This window comes from Panthera pardus, unplaced genomic scaffold (genome assembly GCF_024362965.1).
Source record: "Panthera pardus isolate Hobbes unplaced genomic scaffold, ASM2436296v1 HiC_scaffold_8, whole genome shotgun sequence".
Taxonomy (NCBI): domain Eukaryota; kingdom Metazoa; phylum Chordata; class Mammalia; order Carnivora; family Felidae; genus Panthera; species Panthera pardus.
Window position 1 is genome coordinate 149391546 of NW_026527013.1, and position 9457 is coordinate 149401002.

General features: G+C 50.6%; 1 long non-coding RNA gene across 2 annotated transcripts; it reads right to left on the minus strand.

Moving 5' to 3' along the window:
* Window positions 1-1261: 1261 nt before the first annotated feature.
* LOC109269031 (uncharacterized) lies at window positions 1262-9205 on the minus strand. 2 transcript variants are annotated; one of them, XR_002080905.2, is made up of 5 exons: window positions 8712-9205; window positions 5426-5572; window positions 4908-5029; window positions 4227-4441; window positions 1262-1533 (listed from the first exon to the last, which is right to left on the minus strand). It is a non-coding gene; the product is annotated as an uncharacterized LOC109269031 (long non-coding RNA). The 2 variants fall into 2 exon arrangements; XR_002080906.2 differs by lacking the exon at window positions 1262-1533 and adding an exon at window positions 3319-3672.
* Window positions 9206-9457: the final 252 nt, after the last annotated feature.

Here is a 9457-nt window from a genome sequence, read left to right on the forward strand (position 1 = left end):
GCCAAAGGGGGGCTTTTTCCATCTCCTGCCGGATTCAACGGTCCCTGCACCTCCTCATAGTTTTGGTTCGGACGTGGCTCCTTCCTACCAGATCACACTTGCTTTTTTAGTGGTCCCCCTAATGACATTATGTGATTCCTAAATTGAGCTCTTATTTCTTTTTAAGTTTAGTTATTTATTTTGAGAGAGACAGAGACAGCACAAGTGGGGAAGGGACAGAGAGAGAGAGGAAGACAGAATCCCAAGCAGGCTCCGCATTGTCAGCGCGCAGCCCGGCGCGGGGCTCAAACCCACGAAACCGTGAGATCAGGACCTGAGCGAAACCGAGAGTCGGATGCTTAACCGACGGAGCCACCCAGGCGCCCTGTAAAGCTAGCTCTTTTAAAGTCCTGTTTGCACCGTAACTAACCTGGAAGCCCTCCCTGCCTGTGCCCACATTATCCATATAGACAGGACATTGTCTCTTCATGTGACTCCAGCTGGACGCCCCCCAGTGGCTTTTGGAGCCATAGCAGAGTCCACAGGTAGGAGAGGGCAGGAGATGTCCTTAGGAAGCTAAAGGAGATAAGGGCTTCTGGGCCCAGCAGGCCTTCATCCTGACTTAAATGCACTCGATTGTTGCTTCATTGATTTTAGCTGCTGCTGGGACTGTTTGCCGACCCATTAGAAAGTTCTGCATTTTCCTTCCTCTCATTTATTTTTTTGACCTGCTCCACCTTTGGTTGAAAGAAGGGAATCAGTCTGTGTCCACCGCTCGCCAGCTGGGGGCTCAGTAGTTTCCTTCCGGAGGCTGGAGCGCCCTTCAGTTGGTCCAAAACAGAATCGCTTGCAAATCTGTTTTATTATCAATGTTTGACCAGTGAATGAGCAGAGACCGTGTTGTGTACAGAAAGCACATGGGATTTGGCGAGATCTCGGTCTCATTTTCCTCAGGCCTGCCCCGTTCCCTCCCGAGAGAGACGCAAAATACAGGATTAGTGCGAGGATTAAATGAGGCGACATGTAAAGAGCCTGGCGCACAGGAGGTTATCGGCAAATACTAGGTGTTTACAGCGGATATGAAATCTCCGCATTAGGGCCGAGGGGGGAGGCAGAAAAATGACTCCCCGTGACTCCGGGCTATGGGTCAGCCTCTCCGAGCTTGACTGTCACCAGCCCCAATCTTTGTCCACGCTTTGGGACCATCTTCTCTAACTCAGTCCAGGATGTATCCCCCCCAACCCGTGGCGAGCGTGCGACAAAATGCAACCCCTTTCCAGGCTTGCCGATGCGTCACCGTTTATCTGAATCAGAGTTGAAACAAAGGATGAAAAACATCAGAACATCAACAAATTCTAAACCGTTAGCAAAAGACAGTAGGAACTCTCCGGACGCCAGACTGCCCGAAAATGGAAAGTGGGGCAATGGCGCCACCAAGTGGTGAAACTGCGAATGACACGCAGCCTGCTGGTTTTTTCATAAACTTCATCGTCTTCAGCGGTGCCTGGGAACCGGATCCAAGGCTTGGCTCATCAGAGAGGAAGGTTGATGGAGCTGTAGAGAGTGGAAACAGAGCCAAAGAAATGAATCCTTTCTAGGGGGAAAAATAATAAATAATTGTATAATTTACGGCTTGGTAGTGACACAGGGAAGTAATTCGCAAAATGCTGCCCTTCTACAAGGGGCCTCAAAATCACCCGGAGAGCCCGATAAAGGTGCAGATTCCTGGCCCCTCCCTGGACCTACTGACCCGGAACCTCTGAGGATGGTGACTGGGAGTTTGTATCTGTAACAGGTACCCTGGGCCGCCTGGGGAATGTCAAAATGTGGGACCAGAGAGTGAACAGAAGCCAATGGATATGGAGCCATGAAGGTTTCCCAAACTCGTTCTGTTAAAAAAGAGAAAGGGTAAACAATGAACAGAGGAGGCTGATCACATTTAAAAGAGCCAGAGGGGCGCCTGGGTGGCTCAGTTGGTTAAGTTTCCAACTCCTGGTTTCAGCTCAGGTCATGATCTCACGGTTCCCGAGTTTGAGCCCCGCTTCGGGCTCTGCGCTGACAGGGCTGAGCCTGCTTGGGATGCTCTCTCTCTCTTTCTCAAAATAAATAAATAAAAGAGAAACCTGAACGGAAAGGGAACCCTGAACACTAGATTGGCACGTGCCCAAGCAGGCGCACACGCGCACACACACACACGCCTGTACATGCAGCTGAACGACTACATGGATGGGGGTTTTGTTTGCTGCACCGAGGATTTTTAAGATCCTTTCCTTTCTTTGTTAAATCAGGTACAAGTGAAGTTGCTTAAGCTGAAGTACTTCCCACACATTTCGGTCCTGAGCAATCCAGTTACATTGTGGGACCTTTAGCCCTTACCTGAGATCTGCTTTCCCCGCCCTTTGTCAGTTTTAGATTAGACAGACTCCAAGACCCAGATGGGCCGTATTTATTTCCAAGGAGAGAGAAAACAGTGCTTTCTCTGGCATTTGTCTTCTCCCAGGGGCCAGGAAGGTGACTGACAGATAGTGGGCATTTCAAATATTTGATGAATGGAATGAATAGGTGATTGGATGGAAGGAAGGAAGGAGGGAAGGAAGGGAGGGACGGAGGAGGGGAAGGGGGAGGGAAGGAGGAAAGAAAGGAAGGAGCTGAGCAGATGTGTGTGTCCTTTCCTTTCAACATTCCCTTCTTCCTTCTCCCCTGCAATCCATCCCTGTAACATGCCCCAGTAGCAACTCTGGTTCGAGTCTCCTTGGTCCTTTTCCACAATGGCGGACGGGGAGCAGCTGTGCTATGGAAGTTCAGCAGTTATGTGCAAACGGTCTGCTGATCTGAGCATGTCACGGACCTTTTGGTGGCTGATAAATGTAAAAATGAGACAAAACCTTCATGTGCAGCATTTGCCTATTTCTGTGGTGTAAATACTCCCACTGGGGTCCATTTCAGGCCACAGTGTGATGTCACTGAACACAGAAGAGGTGCACAATCGTGTAGTATTTTACCATATAGATAGAATCGTAAGTAGCCCCAAGCGCAGAGATCATAGTAAAATGTAATAAAGTAACAAAGAGGTGATGAGTTTTGACTGTTTATTCCCTTTGTGTCTGATATAATTTATTTAGTTATAAGTTACCATTTTTTAAAAATAAATTGTGTTTTTGCAAAATTCCTTTAACGGGGACAGTCGGGTCTCATGAGCTGGTATGAGCCAGTTCCAACATATCATCCCTCTGCCCCAGGAAATGTTCTGTCACTACCATAAGGCCAGAGGTGGAGGGCCAGGGAACCAAGCTTGGGGGGGGTGGGTAGCTGCTGACAGGAGCTGATGAGAGAGGCTGTCAGGAGAGGGCTTTCTGAGGCAGCTATTATAGGGCTGTGCTGAGGGGGTTTCTCTCAATCTTTCCTCTTGAGGTTGGCCCTCCACTGGGCATGGAGTGGTTGCTTCTCAAAGTCCTCCCTGGTCCGCTGCCTAGAGCTGGAGGGAGGGGGTGCAGCCTGTGTGTGCACTTCTAGGTCAACCCTGTCCAGCACCCAGCCCACAGGAGGGGTTCAGTGAACATTTACTGTTGAATGAATTAGCTGGTACAGAAGGCATTGGCCCAAGGTCAGAAGAACTCGGCTCTGGTCTTAGGTCTTGGGTCTGCCATTGTTGGGTTGTTCAACTCTGTGGTTTCTGGATCTCAGTTCCCTCGTCTGTTGGAGGAAGGAGTTAAGCTGCATGACTCTGAAGGCTCTACCAGAATCTCCAGGCCTCTCTTCTCCAGGAATATTGGCCCTGGGACCCTGTCATCAGCCCCAGCCTGAGGCCCTGACCTTCTCATCTCACCCTCAGGGCTTGACTTCATCATCGGGTCAGGGTTCTCCAACCCCTTATGAGTTGAGCCTGGTGCCTTTGATGTGAGAGGCTCCGATACATGGAAGACTTTGCTTCAGAGCCCACTTGTTCCATTCGTGGCAGGATTCCAGATCCAGGGACAGGATTTCCCCAGAAATTCTGGAGAGGGGTGTGTCTGTGCCACTAGGCTGGAACATGCCTTTAGATCTCAGCTGCCAGGGTTGCCCTGGTAATGCGTTCAGGGAAACTTCCAGCGCCCATTCCCTTCCTCTCTGTCCTGGGGAAGTTGTCAGTGGGATAAGAAGTCCCGGCGAAGAGGGAATATACCCAAGCCACTGAATTGTACACTTTAAAATGGAGAATTTTATGTTGGGTGAATTATCTCAGTTTTAAAAAGCATGTGATTACTTACCAAAGCAGAAGCAGAAGAGGAGGAGGAGGAGGAGAAAGAAGTCACGAAGTGGCTCTTTGGCGGTTAAGAGAAGCCAAAGAATATTCCAAGATTCTCTGGACCAATTCCTGGTAGAGTTTTCCTTTTAGAAGAAGAACTCAAACTGAGTACATTCATCCTTATTTGATTTAATATGTTGGATAATTAGGTGTCTGATGGAACCCGAGTGCTGAGTCCTAGAAGAAAAACAGGTCAGAGTGTGAGATCGCCACCCTGTCCGGGGTAAGAAGATGGCGGGAGAACAAAGCAGGGTGTTGCCTGGACCTGCCTCAGCTCCAGCCTCCCCGGAATGTCCCTTCCTATGGATCCCAGCTCCTGGTTCTTTACAGCTTTCAGACAAGTGTCAGCTGGGGGCTCCGGGTCCCCCTAGCACCCACAGCCTCTGATGGAAAAATCCCCTTTTCTTTTATTCAGCTGAGATTAAGTTGGAATTTTCCAAAAGGAACCTTTACTCAGAAACTTAGGGAACCAAAAAAGTACAAAGGTATTAGGACACACACACATACACACACACACACACACACACACACACACACACACACACCAAAACACAACAACCACCCATTCCAATAGAGGGTAGATTTCCACTGTGGTCAAAGTGCACAAAGTCGGAAGAAGACTTGGTGGGATCTCTTCTCTTACCTCAAATGTGAGCAGGGGCCCCGCTCACAAAGACCTGTCTTTGGGGCCTTTGGTGTCTTTCCTTCCTGGTCTCCTCTGGGGTCCTCCTGCCCCCTGGAACTTCCCTGAAGCCATGTCTGAGGCTGGATATTGGAGAAGGAGTCTTCAGAGGCCATATCTCCAAGGGTTTAGGCAGGATTTTTTTTTTTTTTTTTTTTTTTTTTGGTGCTACTTTCCAAGTTAATTCCAGAATTACAGAGTGAGAGATCTGGTAGAAACCGTATTTACCACCTGGTCCAACTCATCTTTCTGGGAGGAGAAGTACTTTGCCCAGGAAGATCCACCATGTCAGGCTGGAAGGTGCTCATATGTGGCCACAGCGCTGGCCACCTGGCATTGGGCACCTCAGAAGCCAGTCCAGGCTCTTCCGTGGCTTCGGAGAGGAGAGGTCCTCATCCATGCAGCCCCGCCTCCCCCGGGCAGAAGAACCTTGAAAGCTGGTATGGGGGTGGTGGGAAGAGAGGAAAGTGGTGCCATACCAAAAATTGTGTTCTCTAGTGCATGGTGGGTGTTTTGCTGTAGGCGAGGCTGGACCAGATGGAGTGGGATGAAGGAGCCTGAGGGCCGGCCACTCCCACAGTCAGAGATCCTGAGGGACAGTCACCCCAGGCTCCATCTTCCTCAGCCTGCAAATACAGACCAGTTTACATTTACCTTACAACTTCGCGTCCCTGGGCTGGGCCTGCTCAGTTCGCAGGCCCCCAGGCCTCCTGCAGACTCCCTCACCCCACGTGCCTCCAGGTCTCGCTGAAAGTGCTCACGAATCGGGCCTGATGGCCCCCCTGCTACCTGTACTTCTCACGTCCCTGGCAGTCCTAGGCCCATGGCGGAACTGAATCCACCCTGGCCCGTCCCTGCTGACCTTGGACGACCGTCTGCAGACTTGCCAGACAGTGAAAGTCCTCTGAGGTGACAGACCGCTTGTTCCCTCTTTGTCACCCTCCCTCAGGGGCATCCCACAGCAAGGTAGGACAAGCCCGGACCCCAGATACTGCTGTTCTGAGTGGTACAGCTTTTTCAGGTCTCACCATCCCTCTACATTCTCACACACACAACCATTTCTCTCAAGGTGGGTCCCAAGGCGACTTCAGCCCTCCCATGTGCCCCTGGGGTAGGCCAGGGTCTGGCTTCTTCTTTCAGAATGTGCCCTGTGGTCTCTTCCAGGGGCTTTTCAACTTGGCCTTGTCTGGGGTCACCCCATACCTAGGACATATTTTTTCATTCTAGAAGCACAATGGAAGTTGGAATTTGAATCGCTTTTTGGCTCAGAATTTTTTTCAGCCAATGTGGATTCAAATAGATATGTGGGACAGGAGTTCAGCGGGAGTCCACATCCGGCAGCCTGCAAATACCCACCTGGGATGCTGAAGGAAGGTGCTGAATAACCCAGCAGAAGCAGCTCCCCATGGTGTTTCAAGGGATTGTGGGGGAGACTTTGGGGGACGGGGGTCTATGCTCTCTCCAGCAGTATCTGACCCCCTTCCCGTGCCCTCACACTTTAAGAAAATAGCTCACTAGGGGCGCCTCGGTGGCTCATTCAGTCAAGCATCGACTTCGGCTCAGGTCATGATCTCACACTTCTTGAGTTTGAGCCCCACTTTGGGTGAGGCCTGCTTCTCTCTCTCCTCTTTCTCTGCCCCTGTGGGATTTCTCTCTTTCTCTCTCTTTCTCCCTCTCTCTCTGCCTCTCTGGCTTGTGCCCCGTCTTTAAAAAATATATATATATACACACATATGTGTGTATATACATACATATACACACATATGTATATAAAAATATAAAAAATATACATATATATGTATATAAAAATATAAAAATACATATTTTATATACATATATACATGTATATATTTATATATACATACATATATACATGCATATATGTATATATACATGTATATATACACATATATACATATATATACATATTTATATATGTATACATACACATATATACATATATACATATATATACATATATATAAATTTCAAGTGTATTAGAAAAAGAATATAGCTCACTGGCCATTTTGCTCTAAATCCTATGATTATTAAAGCTTTTGAGATTGGTCTCAGGCTCCTGGTACAGGGATACGCGTGGTAAGAAAGGATTCGTAGCATCATCTGTCCCCCAAAGGACCATGAGGTCACGTGAGTGTCTAAGGAATCTTTTCCAACTACAGGCCTGAATCAGGCTTGGCGGAGCCAACACAGCAGAGGTGGGAGTAGAAGGAAAAGATGGAAACCTGCAGGAGATGGTCCCGGCAAGCCGCTCGACGCTGAGTGCTCTGGGGGACACCTGCCGTCTAGTGCTCACGGCTCTTCATGGCCACGAGCCGCTGGTGTTAGTGATCCTGTCCTGCTTTAAGTATTGACTCCATTGGACTGAGCAAGGTCTGCCTCTAGCATAGATCAGAACGGATGGGTGGAAATGTGCTTCCTCTAAGTCAAAGGTCCCCCCTGGGTGAGGTCTGGCTCACAAATAGAACCATCTAGCTCTCTTCAGAGCTACTCTGAAGCTTGCCTCAGAACTTAGCTTGCAAGATATCTGAGTGTTAAGAGTCACCAAAGCTAGACCTCACTCCATCCCCAGGGCTATCCGCAGCTTCAGCCCTAGACCCTGCTGGTACCCAGGATCTTGATATCTTTTTTTTTTAATTTTTTAAAATGTTTTATTTATTTTTAAGACAGAGAGAGACAGAGCATGAGTGGGGACGGGGCAGAGAGAGAGGGAGGCACAGAATCCGAAGCAGGCTCCAGGCTCTGAGCTGTCAGCACAGAGCCCGACGGGGGGCTCAAACTCACGAACTGTGAGATCATGACCTGGGCCGGAGTCAGACGCTCAACCGACTGAGCCACCCCGGCGCCCCAAGGATCTTGATATCTTTTTACACACAGTTGCTATGTAATAATTACGACTTGGGCATCCAGGACCCAGAGGAAGGGGTTCCTGGGGGATGGCCAGAGAAGGTGGTCACGACTTGGTCGAATGGAGAGGAGGGAGGGACCGGGAGTCAGTAACCAAGTTGGGGCATGACCAGCGTGGTGAGACCAGTCTCTAGTCGACTGCCTCTGTCGTGGCTGTCTGCCGGAAATTTTGGTCCTGGAGTGACCATGTGGCTGACAACATGCCCTTTTCATGGGAGAGCATGAGAAAGGCAGAGAAGGGCCTGGGCCAGTGCAACGGACTGTCTGTACAGCAGCTAAGGAGTCAATATTCCAACGGATAACCATCTGGACCCAGGATACAGAGAATCTCAAGGCAGTTATCACCTGCCAGGCAGCGCTGAAGGCAGTTCAGACATATTTTCTCATCTAACCTTCATAACGATCCGTTTCACAGACGGTGAAACTGGGGTGTAGGGAGGCTATGTAACTTGCCCAAGGATCTACCAGCAAATGGAAGGGCAGGATTTGACCTGCGGGTCTGGATCTAGGGTCCATGCCACACCCAACCGTGACGCTATACTTTCCTCAGGTCAGGGCTTGGTTGTTGGGTCCCGGGGAAAATGCACAGAGGACAAAATATGGCTTTGCCCTCGGGACGCTTTCTACGTGGCTGTTTGATTCATTTCAGCGGTGGAGCCTGGAGATGCAAAAGTGAACAAAACTCCCTCCAGGAAACTCCTACTAAACTAGAATGAGAGGCGGCCTCTAGGATCCGCCATAATAGCCTGCATATGACATGTGCTCTAGCAGAACAGACACGGGCAAGGCAGCCTGAGGGACTGGGGTGGGGGTTGGGGGGGTGGGGTGGGGCACACTTACCAAAATCCAGCCCCGGCCTGGGTGCAGGGGGAGCAGGGCAGCTCACCACCCAGGGCCTTCTAGATGCAGAGCACCAGGAGGGCACTGGATACTCTAGGCAGGGTGGGGAGCGCACAGCTAGAGCCAAGGCCCAAGGGACTCAGAGGCTCTGGCCTAGCAGAGAAAAAGCAACTTCCGGTTTGGCCGGACGGAAGGATCTGTGCGGGCGAGTCAGGTGCTTCTGGAAGTTTGGCTGCAGCTGTGAAGAGTTTGGGTCCGAGGAAACGGCAGCTACTGGGGGCCTTTAGGTGGACGCTGCATGAGCAGAGTTTGATTTTATGAGAGCTCTCAGGGGCCAGCGCAGCGGGTGGATTGGATTGGACATATCCTAGCTGGGAGACCCAAGGATGGGTGGGACAGCGCAGTCATCCAGCTAAAGATGGCCCAGGTCGTAACCAGGGGGTGGGAGGGGGAATCCAGGGGAGGGCATGGAGGCTGGAACGGCCGATTGCCAAGGCGGGGGGTGGAGGGGGAGTGGGGGTGCGGGGGGGCAGCGAGAAAGAAGGAGGCCAGAGGACTCCCAGGCTTCTCAGCGGGGCAAGTGGTGACCTCATTACGCAAGACGCAAGAGGCAAGACGGTAGGAGGGGCGTAGACGCCACTGAGGCGGTTGCTCCACCCCCTCTCGGGTTTGGTTCTCCGGGTGACCAGACTTACAGCAGATTTTCTAAACGTGGTTCCCACACCACTGCTTCCCTCAGAATCAGA